The sequence below is a fragment of the Vigna umbellata genome, chromosome 3, assembly GCF_029865625.1.
Source record: "Vigna umbellata cultivar VRB3 chromosome 3, Vumbellata_1.0, whole genome shotgun sequence".
Taxonomy (NCBI): domain Eukaryota; kingdom Viridiplantae; phylum Streptophyta; class Magnoliopsida; order Fabales; family Fabaceae; genus Vigna; species Vigna umbellata.
In genome coordinates this window covers 12,936,645-12,960,376 of record NC_142167.1, presented here as the reverse complement: position 1 = coordinate 12,960,376, position 23,732 = coordinate 12,936,645, and positions in this window count along the sequence as shown.

The following is a 23,732-nucleotide window of genomic DNA, read 5'->3' as shown; positions in this document are numbered from 1 at the left end:
GAAGTGGAGGAAGTGGAGGAAGTGAACGAGGTGGAGGAAGTGGAGGAAGTGGACGAAGTTGACGAAGCTGACGAAGTTGACGAAGTTCACGAAGTGGACAAAGTGGACGAAGTTGACGAAGTGGACGAAGTGGATGAAGTTGATGAAGTGGACGAAGTTGACGAAGTGGACGAAGTGGTGGAAGTGGAGGAAGTGGACGAAGAGGACGAAGTGGACGAAGTAGACGAAGTGGAGGAAGTTGACTAAGTGGACGATGTTGACGAAGTTGACGAAGTGGATGAAGTGAAGGAAGTGGACGAAGTGGACGAAGTGGACGAAGTTGACGAAGTGGACGAAGTGGACGAAGTGGATGAAGTGGACGAAGATGACGAAGTGGAGTAAGTGGACGAAATGGAGGAAGTTGACAAAGTTGAGGAAGTGGACTAAGTGGACGAAGATGACGAAGTGGACGAAGTCGAGGAAGTGGATGAAGTGGAGGAAGTGGACTATGTGGACGAAGTTGACGAAGTGGAGGAAGTGGACGAAGTTGACGATGTGGAGGAAGTGGACGAAGTGAACGAAGTGAACGAAGTGGACGAAGTGAACGAAGTGAACGAAGTTGACGAAGTTGACGAAGTGAAGGAAGTGAACGAAGTTGACGAAGTCGACGAAGTCGACGAAGTGGACAAAGTGGAGGAGGTTGACGACGTTGACGAAGTGGACGAAGTTGACGAAGTGGAGGAAGTGCACGAAGTGGACGAAGTTTACGAAGTTGACGAAGTGGAGGAAGTGGAGGAAGCGAAAGACGTGGACGAAGTAGACGAAGTGGTCGAAGTTGACGAAGTAGAGGAAGTGGAGGAAGTGGAGGAAGTGGAGGAAGTGAAAGACGTGGACGAAGCGGACGAAGTTGTCGAAGTTGACGAAGTGGACGAAGGTGACGAAGAGGACGAAGTGGACAAAGTCGACGAAGTGGACGAAGTGGACGAAGTTGACGAAGTAGACGAAGTTGACGAAGTGGACGAAGTTAACGAAGTGGACGAACGAAGTGGACGAAGTTGACAAAGTGGACGAAGTTCACGAAGTGGACGAAGTTGACGAAGTGGACGAAGTTCACGAAGTGGAGGAAGTGGAGGAACTAGACGAAGTGGACGAAGAGGACGAAGTTGACGAAGTGGACGAAGTTGAAGAAGTGGACGAAGTGGAGGATGTGGAGGAAGTGGACGAAGTGGAGAAAGTGGAATAAGTGGACGAAGCGGATGAAGCGGACGAAGTGGACGAAGTGGACCCAGAGCACGAAGTGGACGAAATTGACGAAGTGGACGAAGTTGAGGAAGTGGAGGAAGTGGACGAAGTGGAAGAAATTGACGAAGTTGACGAAGTGGACGACGAAGACGAAGTTGACGAAGTGGACGAAGTGGAGGAAGTGAAGGAAGTGGTCGAAGTGGAGGATGTGGAGGAAGTGGAGGAAGTGGACGGAGTGGTTGAAGTGGACGAAGGGGAGGAAGTGGACGAAGTGGAGGAAGTGGACGAAGTGGACGAAGTTGACGAAGTTGAAGAAGGCGACGAAGTGGACGAAGTTGAAGAAGTCGACGAAGTTGACGAAGTGGTCGAAGTGGTCGAAGTGGACAAAGTTGAGGAATTGGAGGAAGTGGAGGAAGTGGAGGATGTGGACTAAGTGGACGAAGTTGACAAAGTTGACGAAGTGGACGAAGTGAAGAAAGTGGACGAAATGGAGGAAGTGGACACAGTTCAGGAAGTGGACTAAGTGGAGGAAGTGGTGGAAGTGGAGGAAGTGGAGGAAGTGGACTAAGTTGATGAAGTTGACGAAGTGGAGGAAGTGGACGAAGTGAAGGAAGTGGAGGAAGTGGAGGACGTGGACGAAGTGCATGAAGTGGACGAAATTGACGAAATGGACGAAGTGGACGAAGTGCACAAAGTGGACAAAGTGGACGATGTGGACGAAGTGGATCAAGAGGACGAAGTTGACGAAGTAGACGAAGTTGACAAAGTGGACGAAGTTGACGAATTGGACGAACGAAGTGAACGAAATGGAGGAAGTGGTTAATGTGGCGGAGGTGGACGAACTTGCCGAATTGGACGAAGTTGACGAAGGGTAAGAAGTGGACGAAGGTGACGAAGTGGATGAAGTGGACGAAGTGGATGAAGTAGACGAAGTGGACGAACGAAGTGGACAAAGTTGACGAAGTGGACGAAGTAAAGGAAGTGGAGGAAATGGAGGAAGTCGACGAAGTGGAGGAAGTGGAGGAAGTGAACGCAGTGGACGAAGTTGACAATGTGGACGAGTTGGACGAAGTTGACGAAGTTGACAAAGTGGATGAAGTGCACGAAGTGGACGAAGTTGATGAAGTGGAGGAAGTGGATGAAGTGGAGGAAGTGGAGGAAGTGGAGGAAGTGGACGAAGTGGACTAAGTTGACGAAGTGGACGAAGTGGAGGGAGTGGAGGAGGTGGACGAAGTGGAGGAAGTGGAGGAAGTGCACGAAGTTGACGAAGTGGACGAAGTGGACAAAGTAGATGAGGTTGACGAAGTTGACGAAGTTGACGAAGTGGGCGAAGTTGACGAAGTGGAGGAAGTGGAGGAAGTGAACGAGGTGGAGGAAGTGGAGGAAATTGACGAAGTTGACGAAGTAGACGAAGTTGTAGAAGTGGACGAAGTTGACGAAGTTGACGAAGTGGACGAAGGTCACGAAGTGGACGAAGTTGACGAAGAGGACTAAGTGGACGAAGTGGAGGAAGTGGACGAAGTTGATGAAGTGGACGAAGTTGACGAAGTGGAGGAAGTGGTGGAAGTGGAGGAAGTGGACGAAGAGGACGAAGTGGAGGAAGTGGACGAAGTAGACGACGTGGACGAAATGGACTAACTGGACGAAGTTGACGAAGTGGACGAAGTGAAGGAAGTGGACGAAGAGGATGAAGTGGATGAAGTGGAGGAACTGGAGGAAGTAGACGAAGTGGACTAAGTGGACTAAGTGGACGAAGTTGACGAAGTGGACGAAGTGGACGAAGAGGACGAAGTGGACGAAGTTGACGAAGTGGACGAAGTGGACGAAGTGGATGAAGTGGACGAAGCTGGCGAAGTGGACGAAGTGGAGGAAGTGGACGAAATGGAGGAAGTTGACAAAGTTGAAGAAGTGCACTAAGTGGACGAAGATGGCGAAGTGGACGAAGTCGAGGAAGTGGATGAAGTGGGGGAAGTGGAGGAAGTGGACTAAGTGGACGAAATGGACGAAGTGGAGGAAGTGGAGGAAGTGGACGAAGTGGAGGAAGTGGACGAAGTGGACGAAGTTGACGAAGTGGACGAAGTGGACAAAGTGGACGAGGTTGACGACATTGACGAAGTTGACGAAGTGGACGAAGTTCACGAAGTGGACGAACGAAGTCGACGAAGTTGACGTAGTGGACGAACGAAGTGGACGAAGTTGACGAAGTGGACGAAGTAAAGGAAGTGGAGGAAATGGAGGAAGTCGACTAAGTGGTGGAAGTGCAGGAAGTGAACGAAGTGGACGCAGTGGACGAAGTTGACAATGTCGACGAGTTGGACGAAGTTGACGAAGTGGAGGAAGTGGATGAAGTGGAGGAAGTGGAGGAAGTAGAGAAAGTGGAGGAAGTGGACGAAGTGGAATAAGTTCACGAAGTGGACGAAGCGGAGGGAGTGGAGGAGGTGGACGAAGTGGAGGAAGTGGAGGAAGTGCACGAAGTTGACGAACTTTGCGAAGTTGACGAAGTGGACGATGTGGAAGAAGTGGACGAACTGGACGAAGTTGACGAAGTGGACGAAGTGGACAAAGTAGATGAGGTTGACGAAGTTGACGAAGTGGACGAAGTTGACGAAGTGGAGGAAGTGGACGAAGTTGACGAAGTGGAGGAAGTGGACGAAGTGAACGAGGTGGAGGAAGTGGACGAAGTTGACGAAGCTAACGAAGTAGACAAAGTTGACGAAGTGGACGAAGTTGACGAAGTGGACGAAGTTCACAGAGTGCACGAAGTTGACGAAGAGGACAAATTGGACGAAGTGGACGAAGTTGATGAAGTGGACGAAGTTGACGAAGTGGAGGAAGTGGTGGAAGTGGAGGAAGTGGACGAAGAGGAGGAAGTGGAGGAAGTGGAGGAAGTGGAGGAAGTGGAGGAAGTAGACAAAGTAGACGAAGTGGACGAAATGGACTAAGTGGACGAAGTGGACGAAGTGAAGGAAGTGAAGGAAGTGGACGAAGAGGACGAAGTGGACAAAGTGGAGGAAGTGGAGGAAGTAGACGAAGTGGACGAACTGGACTAGGTGGACGAAGTTGACGAAGTTGACGAAGTTGACGAAGTGGACGAAGTGAAGGAAGTGGACGAAGTGGACAAAGTTGACGAAGTGGACGAAGTTGACGAAGTTGACGAAGTGGACGAAGTGGACGAAGTTGACGAAGTGGACGAAGTTGACGAAGTGGACGAAGTGGAGGAAGTGGACGAAATGGAGGAAGTTGACAAAGTTGAAGAAGTGGACTAAGTGGAAGAAGCTGACGAAGTGGACGAAGTCGAGGAAGTGGAGGAAGTGGAGGAAGTGGACTAAGTGGACGAAGTTGACGAAGTGGAGGAAGTGGACGAAGTGGAGGAAGTGGAGGAAGTGGTGGAAGTGGACAAAGTGAACGAAGTGGACGAAGTGGACGAAGTGGACAAAGTGGACGAGGTTGACGACGTTGACGAAGTGGACGAAGTTGACGAAGTGGACGAAGTGCATGAAGTGGACGAAGTGGAGGAAGTGGAGGAAGTCGAGGAAGTGGAGGAAGTGAAAGACGTGGACGAAGTGGAAGAAGTTGACGAAGTGGAGGAAGGGCAGGAGGTGGACGAAGTGAAAGACTTGGACGATGTGGACGAAGTTGACGAAGTGGACGAAGTTGACGAAGTGGACGAAGTTGACGAAGAGGACTAAGTGGACGAAGTGGACGAAGTGGAGGAAGTGGACGAAGTTGATGAAGTGGACGAAGTTGACGAAGTGGAGGAAGTGGTGGAAGTGGAGGAAGTGGACGAAGAGGACGAAGTGGAGGAAGTGGACGAAGTAGACGACGTGGACGAAATGGACTAAGTGGACGAAGTTGACGAAGTGGACGAAGTGAAGGAAGTGGACGAAGAGGATGAAGTGGATGAAGTGGAGGAACTGGAGGAAGTAGACGAAGTGGACTAAGTGGACTAAGTGGACGAAGTTGACGAAGTGGACGAAGTGGACGAAGAGGACGAAGTGGACGAAGTTGACGAAATGGACGAAGTGGACGAAGTGGATGAAGTGGACGAAGCTAGCGAAGTGGACGAAGTGGAGGAAGTGGACGAAATGGAGGAAGTTGACAAAGTTGAAGAAGTGCACTAAGTGGACGAAGATGGCGAAGTGGACGAAGTCGAGGAAGTGGATGAAGTGGGGGAAGTGGAGGAAGTGGACTAAGTGGACGAAATGGACGAAGTGGAGGAAGTGGAGGAAGTGGACGAAGTGGAGGAAGTGGACGAAGTGGACGAATGAAGTGGAGGAAGTGGAGGAACTGGACGAAGTGGAAGAAGTGGACGAAGTTGACGAAGTGGAGGAAGTGGACGAAGTGGAGGAAGTGGAGGATGTGGAGGAAGTGGAGGAAGTGGAGAAAGTGGACTAAGTGGACGAAATTGACAAAGTGGACGAAGTGGACAAAGTGGATGAACTGAGGAAGTGGACAAAGTGGAGGAAGTGGAGGAAGAGGAGGAAGTGGACGAAGTGGAGAAAGTTGACCAAGTTGACGAAGTGGACGAAGTTGACGAAGTGGAGGAAGTGGAAGAAATTGACGAAGTTGACGAAGTGGACGACAAAGACGAAGTGGAGGAAGTGAAGGAAGTGGAGGAAGTGGTCGAAGTGGAGGATGTGGAGGAAGTGGACGGATTGGAGGAAGTGGATGAAGTGGAGGAAGTGGACGAAGTGGACGAAGTTGACGAAGTGGAAGAAGTCGACGAAGTGGACGAAGTGGACGAACTTGACGAAGTTGACGAAGTGGACGAAGTGGACAAAGTGGATGAGGTTGACGAAGTTGACAACGTTGACAAAGTGCACGAAGTGGACAAAGTTGACGAAGTGCACGAAGTGGACGAAGTTGACGAAGTGGAGGAAGTGGAGGAAGTGGAGGAAGTGGAGGAAGTGAACGAGGTGGAGGAAGTGGAGGAAGTGGACGAAGTTGACGAAGCTGACGAAGTTGACGAAGTTCACGAAGTGGACAAAGTGGACGAAGTGGACGAACTGGATGAAGTTGATGAAGTGGACGAAGTTGACGAAGTGGACGAAGTGGTGGAAGTGGAGGAAGTGGACGAAGAGGACGAAGTGGACGAAGTAGACGAAGTGGAGGAAGTTGACTAAGTGGACGATGTTGACGAAGTTGACGAAGTGGATGAAGTGGAGGAAGTGGAGGAAGTGGAGGAAGTGAACGAGGTGGAGGAAGTGGAGGAAGTGGACGAAGTTGACGAAGCTGACGAAGTTGACGAAGTTCACGAAGTGGACAAAGTGGACGAAGTTGACGAAGTGGACGAAGTGGATGAAGTTGATGAAGTGGACGAAGTTGACGAAGTGGACGAAGTGGTGGAAGTGGAGGAAGTGGACGAAGAGGACGAAGTGGACGAAGTAGACGAAGTGGAGGAAGTTGACTAAGTGGACGATGTTGACGAAGTTGACGAAGTGGATGAAGTGAAGGAAGTGGACGAAGTTGACGAAGTGGACGAAGTGGACGAAGTGGATGAAGTGGACGAAGATGACGAAGTGGACGAAGTGGAGTAAGTGGACGAAATGGAGGAAGTTGACAAAGTTGAGGAAGTGGACTAAGTGGACGAAGATGACGAAGTGGACGAAGTCGAGGAAGTGGATGAAGTGGAGGAAGTGGACTATGTGGACGAAGTTGACGAAGTGGAGGAAGTGGACGAAGTTGACGATGTGGAGGAAGGGGACGAAGTGGAGGAAGTGGACGACGTCGACGAAGTGAACGAAGTGGACGAAGTCGACGAAGTCGACGAAATGGACAAAGTGGAGGAGGTTGACGACGTTGACGAAGTGGACGAAGTTGACGAAGTGGAGGAAGTGCACGAAGTGGACGAAGTTGACGAAGTTGACGAAGTGGAGGAAGTGGAGGAAGCGAAAGACGTGGACGAAGTAGACGAAGTGGTCGAAGTTGACGAAGTAGAGGAAGTGGAGGAAGTGGAGGAAGTGGAGGAAGTGAAAGACGTGGACAAAGCGGACGAAGTTGTCGAAGTTGACGAAGTGGACGAAGGTGACGAAGAGGACGAAGTGGACGAAGTCGACGAAGGTGGACGAAGTGGACGAAGTGGACGAAGTTGACGAAGTAGACGAAGTGGACGAAGTTAACGAAGTGGACGAACGAAGTGGACGAAGTTGACGAAGTGGACGAAGTTCACGAAGTGGAGGAAGTGGAGGAACTAGACGAAGTGGACGAAGAGGACGAAGTTGACGAAGTGGACGAAGTTCACGAAGTGGACGAAGTGGAGGATGTGGAGGAAGTGGACGAAGTGGAGAAAGTGGAATAAGTGGACGAAGTTGACGAAGTGGACAAAGTGGAGAAAGTGGAGGAAGTGCAGGAAGTGGACATAGTGGAGGAAGTTGAGGAAGAGGAAGAAGTGGACGAAGTGGAGAAAGTTGACGAAGTGGACGAAGGGGACGAAGTGGAGGAAGAGTACGAAGTGGACGAAGTGGACGAAGTAGACGAAGGGCACGAAGTGGACGAAGCGGACGAAGCGGACGAAGTGGACGAAGTGGACCCAGAGCACGAAGTGGACGAAATTGACGAAGTGGACGAAGTTGAGGAAGTGGAGGAAGTGGACGAAGTGGAAGAAATTGACGAAGTTGACGAAGTGGACGACGAAGACGAAGTTGACGAAGTGGACGAAGTGGAGGAAGTGAAGGAAGTGGTCGAAGTGGAGGATGTGGAGGAAGTGGAGGAAGTGGACGGAGTGGTTGAAGTGGACGAAGGGGAGGAAGTGGACGAAGTGGACGAAGTGGAGGAAGTGGACGAAGTGGACGAAGTTGACGAAGTTGAAGAAGGCGACGAAGTGGACGAAGTTGAAGAAGTCGACGAAGTTGACGAAGTGGTCGAAGTGGTCGAAGTGGACGAAGTTGAGGAATTGGAGGAAGTGGAGGAAGTGGAGGATGTGGACTAAGTGGACGAAGTTGACGAAGTTGACGAAGTGGACGAAGTGAAGAAAGTGGACGAAATGGAGGAAGTGGACACAGTTCAGGAAGTGGACTAAGTGGAGGAAGTGGTGGAAGTGGAGGAAGTGGAGGAAGTGGAGGAAGTGGACTAAGTTGATGAAGTTGACGAAGTGGAGGAAGTGGACGGAGTGAAGGAAGTGGAGGAAGTGGAGGACGTGGACGAAGTGCATGAAGTGGACGAAATTGACGAAATGGACGAAGTGGACGAAGTGCACAAAGTGGACAAAGTGGACGATGTGGACGAAGTGGATCAAGAGGACGAAGTTGACGAAGTAGACGAAGTTGACAAAGTGGACGAAGTTGACGAATTGGACGAACGAAGTGAACGAAATGGAGGAAGTGGTTAATGTGGCGGAGGTGGACGAACTTGCCGAATTGGACGAAGTTGACGAAGGGTAAGAAGTGGACGAAGGTGACGAAGTGGATGAAGTGGACGAAGTGGATGAAGTAGACGAAGTGGACGAACGAAGTGGACGAAGTTGACGAAGTGGACGAAGTAAAGGAAGTGGAGGAAATGGAGGAAGTCAACGAAGTGGAGGAAGTGGAGGAAGTGAACGCAGTGGACGAAGTTGACAATGTGGACGAGTTGGACGAAGTTGACGAAGTTGACAAAGTGGATGAAGTGCACGAAGTGGACGAAGTTGACGAAGTGGAGGAAGTGGATGAAGTGCAGGAAGTGGAGGAAGTGGAGGAAGTGGATGAAGTGGACTAAGTTGACGAAGTGGACGAAGTGGAGGGAGTGGAGGAGGTGGACGAAGTGGAGGAAGTGGAGGAAGTGCACGAAGTTGACGAAGTGGACGAAGTGGACAAAGTAGATGAGGTTGACGAAGTTGACGAAGTGGGCGAAGTTGACGAAGTGGAGGAAGTGGAGGAAGTGAACGAGGTGGAGGAAGTGGAGGAAATTGACGAAGTTGACGAAGTAGACGAAGTTGTAGAAGTGGACGAAGTTGACGAAGTTGACGAAGTGGAACGAAGGTCACGAAGTGGACGAAGTTGACGAAGAGGACTAAGTGGACGAAGTGGACGAAGTGGAGGAAGTGGACAAAGTTGATGAAGTGGACGAAGTTGACGAAGTGGAGGAAGTGGTGGAAGTGGAGGAAGTGGACGAAGAGGACGAAGTGGAGGAAGTGGACGAAGTAGACGACGTGGACGAAATGGACTAAGTGGACGAAGTTGACGAAGTGGACGAAGTGAAGGAAGTGGACGAAGAGGATGAAGTGGATGAAGTGGAGGAAGTGGAGGAAGTAGACGAAGTGGACTAAGTGGACTAAGTTTACGAAGTTGACGAAGTGGACGAAGTGGACGAAGAGGACGAAGTGGATGAAGTTGACGAAGTGGACGAAGTGGACGAAGTGGATGAAGTGGACGAAGCTGGCGAAGTGGACGAAGTGGAGGAAGTGGACGAAATGGAGGAAGTTGACAAAGTTGAAGAAGTGCACTAAGTGGACGAAGATGGCGAAGTGGACGAAGTCGAGGAAGTGGATGAAGTGGGGGAAGTGGAGGAAGTGGACTAAGTGGACGAAATGGACGAAGTGGAGGAAGTGGAGGAATTGGACGAAGTGGAGCAAGTGGACGAAGTGGACGAAGTTGACGAAGTGGACGAAGTGGACAAAGTGGACGAGGTTGACGACGTTGACGAAGTTGACGAAGTGGACGAAGTTGACGAAGTGGACGAACGAAGTGGACGAAGTTGACGAAGTGGACGAAGTAAAGGAAGTGGAGGAAATGGAGGAAGTCGACTAAGTGGTGGAAGTGCAGGAAGTGAACGAAGTGGACGCAGTGGACGAAGTTGACAATGTGGACGAGTTGGACGAAGTTGACGAAGTGGAGGAAGTGGATGAAGTGGAGGAAGTGGAGGAAGTAGAGAAAGTGGAGGAAGTGGACGAAGTGGAATAAGTTCACGAAGTGGACGAAGCGGAGGGAGTGGAGGAGGTGGACGAAGTGGAGGAAGTGGAGGAAATGCACGAAGTTGACGAACTTTGCGAAGTTGACGAAGTGGACGATGTGGAAGAAGTGGACGAAGTGGACAAAGTTGACGAAGTGGACGAAGTGGACAAAGTAGATGAGGTTGACGAAGTTGACGAAGTGGACGAAGTTGACGAAGTGGAGGAAGTGGACGAAGTTGACGAAGTGGAGGAAGTGGACGAAGTGAACGAGGTGGAGGAAGTGGACGAAGTGGACGATGTTGACGAAGCTAACGAAGTAGACAAAGTTGACGAAGTGGACGAAGTTGACGAAGTGGACGAAGTTCACAGAGTGCACGAAGTTGACGAAGAGGACAAATTGGACGAAGTGGACGAAGTTGATGAAGTGGACGAAGTTGACGAAGTGGAGGAAGTGGTGGAAGTGGAGGAAGTGGACGAAGAGGAGGAAGTGGAGGAAGTGGAGGAAGTGGAGGAAGTGGAGGAAGTAGACAAAGTAGACGAAGTGGACGAAATGGACTAAGTGGACGAAGTGGACGAAGTGGACGAAGTGAAGGAAGTGAAGGAAGTGGACGAAGAGGACGAAGTGGACAAAGTGGAGGAAGTGGAGGAAGTAGACGAAGTGGACGAACTGGACTAGGTGGACGAAGTTGACGAAGTTGACGAAGTGGACGAAGTGAAGGAAGTGGACGAAGTGGACGAAGTTGACGAAGTGGACGAAGTTGACGAAGTGGACGAAGTGGACGAAGTCGACGAAGTGGACGAAGTTGACGAAGTGGACGAAGTGGAGGAAGTGGACGAAATGGAGGAAGTTGACAAAGTTGAAGAAGTGGACTAAGTGGAAGAAGCTGACGAAGTGGACGAAGTCGAGGAAGTGGAGGAAGTGGAGGAAGTGGACTAAGTGGACGAAGTTGACGAAGTGGAGGAAGTGGACGAAGTGGAGGAAGTGGAGGAAGTGGTGGAAGTGGACAAAGTGAACGAAGTGGACGAAGTTGACGAAGTGGACGAAGTGGACAAAGTGGACGAGGTTGACGACGTTGACGAAGTGGACGAAGTTGACGAAGTGGACGAAGTGCATGAAGTGGACGAAGTGGAGGAAGTGGAGGAAGTCGAGGAAGTGGAGGAAGTGAAAGACGTGGACGAAGTGGAAGAAGTTGATGAAGTGGAGGAAGGGCAGGAGGTGGACGAAGTGAAAGACTTTGACGATGTGGACGAAGTTGACGAACTGGACGTGGGTGACGAAGAGGACGAACGAAGTGGACGAAGTTGTCGAAGTGGACGAATGAAGTGGACGAAGTTCACGATGTGGAGGAAGTGGAGGAACTGGACGAAGTGGAAGAAGTGGACGAAGTTGACGAAGTGGAGGAAGTGGACGAAGTGGAGGAAGTGGACGAAGTGGAGGATGTGGAGGAAGTGGACGAAGTGGAGAAAGTGGACTAAGTGGACGAAATTGACAAAGTGGACGAAGTGGACAAAGTGGATGAAGTGAGGAAGTGGACAAAGTGGAGGAAGTGGAGGAAGAGGAGGAAGTGGACGAAGTGGAGAAAGTTGACCAAGTTGACGAAGTGGACAAAGTTGACGAAGAAGACGAAGTGGACGAAGTGGACGAAGTGCACGAAGTGGACGAAGGGGACGAAGTGGAGGAAGAGGACGAAGTGGACGAAGTTGACGAAGTGGACGAAGTGGACGAAGGGCACGACGTGGACGAAGTGCACGAAGTGCACGAAGTGGACGAAGGGGACGAAGTGGAGGAAGAGGACGAAGTGGACGAAGTGGGCGAAGTGGACGAAGTGGACGAAGCGGACGAAGCGGACGATGTGGTTGAAGTAGCCGAAGTGGACCCAGAGCACTAAGTTGACGAAATTGACGAAGTGGACGAAGTTCACGAAGTGGACGAAGTTGACGAAGTGGACGAAGTTCACGAAGTGGACGAACGAAGTGGACGAAGTTGACGAAGTTGACGAAGTGGACGAATTTGACGAAGTGGACGACCGAAGTGGACGAACGAAGTGGACGAAGTTCACGAAGTGGAGGAACTGGAGGAACTGGACGAAGTGGACGAAGAGGACGAAGTGGACGAAATGGACGAAGTTGACGAAGTGGAGGTAGGGGAGGAAGTGGAGTAAGTGGACGAAGTGGACGAAGTTGACGAAGTGGACGAAGGTGACGAAGAGGACGAAGTTGACGAAGTTGACGAAGTTGACGAAGTTGACGAAGTAGACGAAGTAGACGAAGTTGACGAAGTAGACGAACGAAGTGGACGAACAAAGTGGACGAAGTTGACGAAGTGGACGAACGAAGTGGACGAAGTTCACGAACTGGACGAAGTGGAGGAACTGGACGAAGTGGACGAAGAGGAGGAAGTTGACGAAGTTGACGAAGTTGACGAAGTGGACGAAGTGGAGGAAGTGGACGAAGTGGAGGATGTGGAGGAAGTGGACGAAGTGGAGAAAGTTGACTAAGTGGACGAAGTTGACGAAGTGGACAAAGTGGAGGATGTGCAGGAAGTGGACAAAGTGGAGGAAGTGGAGGAAGAGGAGGAAGTGGACGAAGTGGAGAAAGTTGACGAAGTTGACGAAGTGGTCAAAGTGGACGAAGAAGACGAAGTGGACGAAGTCCACGAAGTGGACGAAGGGGACGAAGTGGAGGAAGAGGACGAAGTGGACGAAGTGGACGAAGGCCACGAAGTGGACGAAGTGGACGAAGGCCACGAAGTGGACGAAGTGGACGAAGCGGACGAAGCGGACGAAGTGGAGGAAGTGGACGAAGTAGACGAAGTGGAGGAAGTGGAGGAAGTGGACGAAGTGGACGAAGTGGATGAAGTGGACGAAGTTGACGAAGTGGAGGAAGTGGATGAAGTGGACGAAGTGGACGAAGTTGACGAAGTGGACGAAGTTGACGAAGTGGGCTAAGTGGACGAAGTTGAAGAAGTGGACTAAGTGGACGAAGATGACGAAGTGGACGAAGTCGAGGAAGTGGATGAAGTGGAGGAAGTGAAGGAAGTGGACTAAGTGGAGGAAGTTGACGAAGTGGAGGAAGTGGAGGAAGTGGACGAAGTGGACGAAGTTGACGAAGTGGACGAGGTCGACGACGTTGACCAAGTGGACGAAGTGCATGAAGTGGACGAAGTGGACGAAGTCGACGAAGTTGACGAAGTTGACGAAGTTGACGAAGTTGACGAAGTTGAGGAAGTGGACGAAGTGGAGGAAATGAAAGACGTGGACGAAGTTGACGAAGTGAAGGAAGTGGAGAAACTGAAAGACGTGGATGAAGTTGACGAAGTGGACGAAGGTGACGAAGAGGACGAAGTGGACGAAGTTGACGAAGTAGACGAAGTTGACGAAGTGGACGAACGAAGTGGACGAAGTTCAAGAAGTGGAGGAAGTGGAGGAACTGGACGAATGGGACGAAGAGGACGAAGTAGACGAAGTTGGCGAAGTGGACGAAGTGGAGGAAGTGGACGAAATGGAGGATGTGGAGGAAGTGGACGAAGTGGAGAAAGTGGACTAAGTGGACGAAGTTGACTAAGTTGACGAAGTGGACGAAGTGGACAAAGTGGAGGAAGTGGAGGAAGTGGACAGAGTGGAGGAAGAGGAGGAAGTGGACGAAGTGGAGAAAGTGGACGAAATTGACGAAGTGGAAAAAGTGGACGAAGTGGACGAAGAAGAGGAAGTGGACGAAGTGCACGAAGTGGACGAAGGGGACGAAGTGGAGGAAGAGGACGAAGTAGACGAAATTGACGAAGTTGACGAAGTGGACGAAGTTGACGAAGTGGACGAAGTTGACGAAGTGGACGAAGTGGACGAAGTGGACGAAGTGGACGAAGTTGACGAAGTGGACGAAGTGGAGGAAGTGGACGAAATGGAGAAAGTTGACAAAGTTGAAGAAGTGGACTAAGTGGACGAAGATGACGAAGTGGACGAAGTCGAGGAAGTGGATGAAGTGGAGGAAGTGGAGGAAGTGGACTAAGTGGACGAAGTTGACGAAGTGGAGGAAGTGGACGAAGTGGACGAAGTGGAGGAAGTGGACGAAGTGGTGGAAGTGGACAAAGTGAACGAAGAGGACGAAGTTGACGAAGTGGACGAAGTGGACAAAGTAGACGAGGTTGACGACGTATACGAAGTGGACGAAGTTGACGAAGTGGACGAAGTGCATGAAGTGGACGAAGTGGAGGAAGTGGAGGAAGTGGAGGAAGTGAAAGACGTGGACGAAGTGGACGAAGTGGACGAAGTGGAGGAAGGGCAGGAGGTGGAGGAAGTGAAAGACGTGGACGAAGTGGACGAAGTTGACGAAGTGGACGAGGGTGACGAAGAGGACGAACGAAGTGGACGAAGTTCACGAAGTGGAGGAAGTGGAGGAACTGGACGAAGTGGAGGAAGTGGACGAAGTTGACGAAGTGGAGGAAGTGGACGAAGTGGAGGAAGTGGACGAAGTGGAGGATGTGGATGAAGTGGAGGAAGTGGAGGAAGTAGAGAAAGTGGAGGAAGTGGACGAAGTGGAATAAGTTCACGAAGTGGACGAAGCGGAGGGAGTGGAGGAGGTGGACGAAGTGGAGGAAGTGGAGGAAGGGCACGAAGTTGACGAACTTTGCGAAGTTGACGAAGTAGACGAAGTGGAAGAAGTGGACGAACTGGACGAAGTTGACGAAGTGGACGAAGTGGACAAAGTAGATGAGGTTGACGAAGTGGACGAAGTTGACGAAGTGGACGAAGTTGACGAAGTGGACGAAGTGGACGAAGTTGACGAAGTGGAGGAAGTGGACGAAGTGAACGAGGTGGAGGAAGTGGACGAAGTTGACGAAGCTGACGAAGAAGACAAAGTTGACGAAGTGGACGAAGTTGACGAAGTGGACGAAGTTCACAAAGTGCACGAGGTTGACGAAGAGGACAAATTGGACGAAGTGGACGAAGTTGATGAAGTGGACGAAGTTGACGAAGTGGAGGAAGTGGTGGAAGTGGAGGAAGTGGACGAAGAGGAGGAAGTGGAGGAAGTGGAGGAAGTGGAGGAAGTAGACAAAGTACACGAAGTGGACGAAATAGACTAAGTGGACGAAGTGGACGAAGTGAAGGAAGTGGACGAAGAGGACGAAGTGGACAAAGTGGAGGAAGTGGAGGAAGTAGACGATGTGGACGAAGTGGACTAGGTGGACGAAGTTGACGAAGTTGACGAAGTGGACGAAGTGAAGGAAGTGGACGAAGTGGACGAAGTTGACGAAGTTGACGAAGTGGACGAAGTGGACGAAGTTGACGAAGTGGACGAAGTTGACGAAGTGGACGAAGTGGAGGAAGTGGACGAAATGGAGGAAGTTGACAAAGTTGAAGAAGTGGACTAAGTGGACGAAGATGACGAAGTGGACGAAGTCGAGGAAGTGGAGGAAGTGGAGGAAGTGGACTAAGTGGACGAAGTTGACGAAGTGGAGGAAGTGGACGAAGTGGAGGAAGTGGAGGAAGTGGTGGAAGTGGACAAAGTGAACGAAGTGGACGAAGTTGACGAAGTGGACGAAGTGGACAAAGTGGACGAGGTTGACGACGTTGACGAAGTGGACGAAGTTGACGAAGTTGACGAAGTGGACGAAGTGCATGAAGTGGACGAAGTGGAGGAAGTGGAGGAAGTGAAAGACGTGGACGAAGTGGACGAAGTTGACGAAGTGTAGGAAGGGCAGGAGGTGGACGAAGTGAAAAACTTGGACGATGTGGACGGAGTTGATGAAGTGGATGAGGGTGACGAAGAGGACGAACGAAGTGGACGAAGTTGTCGAAGTGGACGAATGAAGTGGACGAAGTTCACAAAGTGGAGGAAGTGGAGGAACTGGACGAAGTGGAAGAAGTGGACGATGTTGACGGAGTGGAGGAAGTGGACGAAGTGGAGGAAGTGGACGAAGTGGAGGATGTGGAGGAAGTGGACGAAGTGGAGAAAGTGGACTAAGTGGACGAAATTGACAAAGTGGACGAAGTGGACAAAGTGGATGAAGTGCAGGAAGTGGACAAAGTGGAGGAAGTGGAGGAAGAGGAGGAAGTGGACGAAGTGGAGAAAGTTGACCAAGTTGACGAAGTGGACAAAGTGGACGAAGAAGACGAAGTGGACGAAGTGGACGAAGTGCACGAACTGCACGAAGTGGACGAAGGGGACGAAGTGGAGGAAGAGGACGAAGTGGAGGAAGAGGACGAAGTGGACGAAGTTGACGAAGTGGACGAAGTGGACGAAGGGCACGAAGTGGACGAAGTGGACGAAGTGGACGAAGTGCACGAAGTGCACGAAGTGGACGAAGTGCACGAAGTGGACAAAGTGCACGAAGTGCACGAAGTGCACGAAGTGGTCGAAGGGGACGAAGGGGAGGAAGAGGACGAAGTGGACGAAGTGGGCGAAGTGGACTAAGTGGACGAAGCGGACGAAGCGGACGAAGTGGTTGAAGTAGCCGAAGTGGACCCGGAGCACTAAGTTGACGAAATTGACGAAGTGGACGAAGTTCACGAAGTGGAAGAAGTTGACGAAGTAGACGAAGTTCACGAAGTGGACGAACGAAGTGGACGAAGTTGACGAAGTTGACGAAGTGGACGAAGTTGACGAAGTGGACGACCGAAGTGGACGAACGAAGTGGACGAAGTTCACGTAGTGGAGGAAGTGGAGGAACTGGACGAAGTGGACGAAGAGGACGAAGTGGACGAAATGGACGAAGTTGACGAAGTGGAGGTAGGGGAGGAAGTGGAGTAAGTGGGGGAAGTGAAAGACGTGGACGAAGTGGACGAAGTTGACGAAGAGGACGAAGGGGACGAAGAGGACGAAGTTGACGAAGTTGACGAAGTTGACGAAGTAGACGAAGTTGACGAAGTAGACGAACGATGTGGACGAACAAAGTGGACGAAGTTGACGAAGTGGACGAAGTTCACGAACTGGACGAAGTGGACGAACTGGACGAAGTGGACGAAGAGGAGGAAGTTGACGAAGTTGACGAAGTTGACTAAGTGGACGAAGTGGAGGAAGTGGACGAAGTGGAGGATGTGGAGGAAGTGGACGAAGTGGAGAAAGTTGACTAAGTGGACGAAGTGGACGAAGTGGACAAAGTGGAGGATGTGCAGGAAGTGGACAAAGTGGAGGAAGTGGAGGAAGAGGAGGAAGTGGACGAAGTGGAGAAAGTTGACGAAGTTGACGAAGTGGTCAAAGTGGACGAAGAAGACGAAGTGGACGAAGTGCACGAAGTGGATGAAGGGGACGAAGTGGAGGAAGAGGACGAAGTGGACGAAGTGGACGAAGTGGACGAAGGCCACGAAGTGGACGAAGTGGACGAAGCGGACGAAGTGGAGGAAGTGGACGAAGTAGACGAACTGGAGGAAGTGGACGAAGTGGACGAACTGGACGAAATGGACGAAGTGGATGAAGTGGACGAAGTTGACGAAGTGGACGAAGTGGACGAAGTGGACGAAGTGGACGAAGTGGACGAAGTGGACGAAGTTGACGAAGTGGACGAAGTGGAGGAAGTGGACGAAATGGAGGAAGTTGACAAAGTTGAAGAAGTGGACTAAGTTGACGAAGTTGACGAAGTCGACGAAGTGGAGGAAGTGGACGAAGTGGAGGATGTGGAGGAAGTGGACTAAGTGGACGAAATTGACGAAGTGGACGAAGTGGACAAAGTGGAGGAAGTGTAGGAAGTGGACAAAGTGGAGGAAGTGGAGGAAGAGGAGGAAGTGGACGAAGTGGAGAAAGTGGAGGAAGTGGACGAAGTGGAATAAGTTCACGAAGTGGACGAAGCGGAGGGAGTGGAGGAGGTGGACGAAGTGGAGGAAGTGGAGGAAATGCACGAAGTTGACGAACTTTGCGAAGTTGACGAAGTGGACGATGTGGAAGAAGTGGACGAAGTGGACAAAGTTGACGAAGTGGACGAAGTGGACAAAGTAGATGAGGTTGACGAAGTTGACGAAGTGGACGAAGTTGACGAAGTGGAGGAAGTGGACGAAGTTGACGAAGTGGAGGAAGTGGACGAAGTGAACGAGGTGGAGGAAGTGGACGAAGTGGACGATGTTGACGAAGCTAACGAAGTAGACAAAGTTGACGAAGTGGACGAAGTTGACGAAGTGGACGAAGTTCACAGAGTGCACGAAGTTGACGAAGAGGACAAATTGGACGAAGTGGACGAAGTTGATGAAGTGGACGAAGTTGACGAAGTGGAGGAAGTGGTGGAAGTGGAGGAAGTGGACGAAGAGGAGGAAGTGGAGGAAGTGGAGGAAGTGGAGGAAGTGGAGGAAGTAGACAAAGTAGACGAAGTGGACGAAATGGACTAAGTGGACGAAGTGGACGAAGTGGACGAAGTGAAGGAAGTGAAGGAAGTGGACGAAGAGGACGAAGTGGACAAAGTGGAGGAAGTGGAGGAAGTAGACGAAGTGGACGAACTGGACTAGGTGGACGAAGTTGACGAAGTTGACGAAGTGGACGAAGTGAAGGAAGTGGACGAAGTGGACGAAGTTGACGAAGTGGACGAAGTTGACGAAGTGCACGAAGTGGACGAAGTTGACGAAGTGGACGAAGTGGAGGAAGTGGACGAAATGGAGGAAGTTGACAAAGTTGAAGAAGTGGACTAAGTGGAAGAAGCTGACGAAGTGGACGAAGTCGAGGAAGTGGAGGAAGTGGAGGAAGTGGACTAAGTGGACGAAGTTGACGAAGTGGAGGAAGTGGACGAAGTGGAGGAAGTGGAGGAAGTGGTGGAAGTGGACAAAGTGAACGAAGTGGACGAAGTTGACGAAGTGGACGAAGTGGACAAAGTGGACGAGGTTGACGACGTTGACGAAGTGGACGAAGTTGACGAAGTGGACGAAGTGCATGAAGTGGACGAAGTGGAGGAAGTGGAGGAAGTCGAGGAAGTGGAGGAAGTGAAAGACGTGGACGAAGTGGAAGAAGTTGATGAAGTGGAGGAAGGGCAGGAGGTGGACGAAGTGAAAGACTTTGACGATGTGGACGAAGTTGACGAACTGGACGTGGGTGACGAAGAGGACGAACGAAGTGGACGAAGTTGTCGAAGTGGACGAATGAAGTGGACGAAGTTCACGATGTGGAGGAAGTGGAGGAACTGGACGAAGTGGAAGAAGTGGACGAAGTTGACGAAGTGGAGGAAGTGGACGAAGTGGAGGAAGTGGACGAAGTTGAGGATGTGGAGGAAGTGGACGAAGTGGAGAAAGTGGACTAAGTGGACGAAATTGACAAAGTGGACGAAGTGGACAAAGTGGATGAAGTGAGGAAGTGGACAAAGTGGAGGAAGTGGAGGAAGAGGAGGAAGTGGACGAAGTGGAGAAAGTTGACCAAGTTGACGAAGTGGACAAAGTTGACGAAGAAGACGAAGTGGACGAAGTGGACGAAGTGCACGAAGTGGACGAAGGGGACGAAGTGGAGGAAGAGGACGAAGTGGACGAAGTTGACGAAGTGGACGAAGTGGACGAAGGGCACGACGTGGACGAAGTGCACGAAGTGCACGAAGTGGACGAAGGGGACGAAGTGGAGGAAGAGGACGAAGTGGACGAAGTGGGCGAAGTGGACGAAGTGGACGAAGCGGACGAAGCGGACGATGTGGTTGAAGTAGCCGAAGTGGACCCAGAGCACTAAGTTGACGAAATTGACGAAGTGGACGAAGTTCACGAAGTGGACGAAGTTGACGAAGTGGACGAAGTTCACGAAGTGGACGAACGAAGTGGACGAAGTTGACGAAGTTGACGAAGTGGACGAATTTGACGAAGTGGACGACCGAAGTGGACGAACGAAGTGGACGAAGTTCACGAAGTGGAGGAACTGGAGGAACTGGACGAAGTGGACGAAGAGGACGAAGTGGACGAAATGGACGAAGTTGACGAAGTGGAGGTAGGGGAGGAAGTGGAGTAAGTGGACGAAGTGGACGAAGTTGACGAAGTGGACGAAGGTGACGAAGAGGACGAAGTTGACGAAGTTGACGAAGTTGACGAAGTTGACGAAGTAGACGAAGTAGACGAAGTTGACGAAGTAGACGAACGAAGTGGACGAACAAAGTGGACGAAGTTGACGAAGTGGACGAACGAAGTGGACGAAGTTCACGAACTGGACGAAGTGGAGGAACTGGACGAAGTGGACGAAGAGGAGGAAGTTGACGAAGTTGACGAAGTTGACGAAGTGGACGAAGTGGAGGAAGTGGACGAAGTGGAGGATGTGGAGGAAGTGGACGAAGTGGAGAAAGTTGACTAAGTGGACGAAGTTGACGAAGTGGACAAAGTGGACAAAGTGGAGGATGTGCAGGAAGTGGACAAAGTGGAGGAAGTGGAGGAAGAGGAGGAAGTGGACGAAGTGGAGAAAGTTGACGAAGTTGACGAAGTGGTCAAAGTGGACGAAGAAGACGAAGTGGACGAAGTCCACGAAGTGGACGAAGGGGACGAAGTGGAGGAAGAGGACGAAGTGGACGAAGTGGACGAAGGCCACGAAGTGGACGAAGTGGACGAAGGCCACGAAGTGGACGAAGTGGACGAAGCGGACGAAGCGGACGAAGTGGAGGAAGTGGACGAAGTAGACGAAGTGGAGGAAGTGGAGGAAGTGGACGAAGTGGACGAAGTGGATGAAGTGGACGAAGTTGACGAAGTGGAGGAAGTGGATGAAGTGGACGAAGTGGACGAAGTTGACGAAGTGGACGAAGTTGACGAAGTGGGCTAAGTGGACGAAGTTGAAGAAGTGGACTAAGTGGACGAAGATGACGAAGTGGACGAAGTCGAGGAAGTGGATGAAGTGGAGGAAGTGAAGGAAGTGGACTAAGTGGAGGAAGTTGACGAAGTGGAGGAAGTGGAGGAAGTGGAGGAAGTGGACGAAGTTGACGAAGTGGACGAGGTCGACGACGTTGACCAAGTGGACGAAGTGCATGAAGTGGACGAAGTGGACGAAGTCGACGAAGTTGACGAAGTTGACGAAGTTGACGAGGTCGACGACGTTGACCAAGTGGACGAAGTGCATGAAGTGGACGAAGTGGACGAAGTCGACGAAGTTGACGAAGTTGACGAAGTTGACGAAGTTGACGAAGTTGAGGAAGTGGACGAAGTGGAGGAAATGAAAGACGTGGACGAAGTTGACGAAGTGAAGGAAGTGGAGAAACTGAAAGACGTGGATGAAGTTGACGAAGTGGACGAAGGTGACGAAGAGGACGAAGTGGACGAAGTAGACGAAGTTGACGAAGTGGACGAACGAAGTGGACGAAGTTCAAGAAGTGGAGGAAGTGGAGGAACTGGACGAATGGGACGAAGAGGACGAAGTAGACGAAGTTGGCGAAGTGGACGAAGTGGAGGAAGTGGACGAAATGGAGGATGTGGAGGAAGTGGACGAAGTGGAGAAAGTGGACTAAGTGGACGAAGTTGACTAAGTTGACGAAGTGGACGAAGTGGACAAAGTGGAGGAAGTGGAGGAAGTGGACAGAGTGGAGGAAGAGGAGGAAGTGGACGAAGTGGAGAAAGTGGACGAAATTGACGAAGTGGAAAAAGTGGACGAAGTGGACGAAGAAGAGGAAGTGGACAAAGTGGACGAAGTGCACGAAGTGGACGAAGGGGACGAAGTGGAGGAAGAGGACGAAGTAGACGAAATTGACGAAGTTGACGAAGTGGACGAAGTTGACGAAGTGGACGAAGTTGACGAAGTGGACGAAGTGGACGAAGTGGACGAAGTGGACGAAGTGGACGAAGTGGACGAAGTTGACGAAGTGGACGAAGTGGAGGAAGTGGACGAAATGGAGGAAGTTGACAAAGTTGAAGAAGTGGACTAAGTGGACGAAGATGACGAAGTGGACGAAGTCGAGGAAGTGGATGAAGTGGAGGAAGTGGAGGAAGTGGACTAAGTGGACGAAGTTGACGAAGTGGAGGAAGTGGACGAAGTGGAGGAAGTGGAGGAAGTGGACGAAGTGGTGGAAGTGGACAAAGTGAACGAAGAGGACGAAGTTGACGAAGTGGACGAAGTGGACAAAGTAGACGAGGTTGACGACGTATACGAAGTGGACGAAGTTGACGAAGTGGACGAAGTGCATGAAGTGGACGAAGTGGAGGAAGTGGAGGAAGTGGAGGAAGTGAAAGACGTGGACGAAGTGGACGAAGTGGACGAAGTGGAGGAAGGGCAGGAGGTGGAGGAAGTGAAAGACGTGGACGAAGTGGACGAAGTTGACGAAGTGGACGAGGGTGACGAAGAGGACGAACGAAGTGGACGAAGTTCACGAAGTGGAGGAAGTGGAGGAACTGGACGAAGTGGAGGAAGTGGACGAAGTTGACGAAGTGGAGGAAGTGGACGAAGTGGAGGAAGTGGACGAAGTGGAGGATGTGGATGAAGTGGAGGAAGTGGAGGAAGTAGAGAAAGTGGAGGAAGTGGACGAAGTGGAATAAGTTCACGAAGTGGACGAAGCGGAGGGAGTGGAGGAGGTGGACGAAGTGGAGGAAGTGGAGGAAGGGCACGAAGTTGACGAAGTGGAGGAAGTGGAGGAAGTAGACGATGTGGACGAAGTGGACTAGGTGGACGAAGTTGACGAAGTTGACGAAGTGGACGAAGTGAAGGAAGTGGACGAAGTGGACGAAGTTGACGAAGTTGACGAAGTTGACGAAGTGGACGAAGTGGACGAAGTTGACGAAGTGGACGAAGTTGACGAAGTGGACGAAGTGGAGGAAGTGGACGAAATGGAGGAAGTTGACAAAGTTGAAGAAGTGGACTAAGTGGACGAAGATGACGAAGTGGACGAAGTCGAGGAAGTGGAGGAAGTTGAGGAAGTGGACTAAGTGGACGAAGTTGACGAAGTGGAGGAAGTGGACGAAGTGGAGGAAGTGGAGGAAGTGGTGGAAGTGGACAAAGTGAACGAAGTGGACGAAGTTGACGAAGTGGACGAAGTGGACAAAGTGGACGAGGTTGACGACGTTGACGAAGTGGACGAAGTTGACGAAGTTGACGAAGTGGACGAAGTGCATGAAGTGGACGAAGTGGAGGAAGTGGAGGAAGTGAAAGACGTGGACGAAGTGGACGAAGTTGACGAAGTGTAGGAAGGGCAGGAGGTGGACGAAGTGAAAAACTTGGACGATGTGGACGGAGTTGATGAAGTGGATGAGGGTGACGAAGAGGACGAACGAAGTGGACGAAGTTGTCGAAGTGGACGAATGAAGTGGACGAAGTTCACAAAGTGGAGGAAGTGGAGGAACTGGACGAAGTGGAAGAAGTGGACGATGTTGACGGAGTGGAGGAAGTGGACGAAGTGGAGGAAGTGGACGAAGTGGAGGATGTGGAGGAAGTGGACGAAGTGGAGAAAGTGGACTAAGTGGACGAAATTGACAAAGTGGACGAAGGGGACAAAGTGGATGAAGTGCAGGAAGTGGACAAAGTGGAGGAAGTGGAGGAAGAGGAGGAAGTGGACGAAGTGGAGGAAGTTGACCAAGTTGACGAAGTGGACAAAGTGGACGAAGAAGACGAAGTGGACGAAGTGGACGAAGTGCACGAAGTGCACGAAGTGGACGAAGGGGACGAAGTGGAGGAAGAGGACGAAGTGGAGGAAGAGGACGAAGTGGACGAAGTTGACGAAGTGGACGAAGTGGACGAAGTGGACGAAGTGGACGAAGTGGACGAAGTGCACGAAGTGCACGAAGGGGACGAAGTG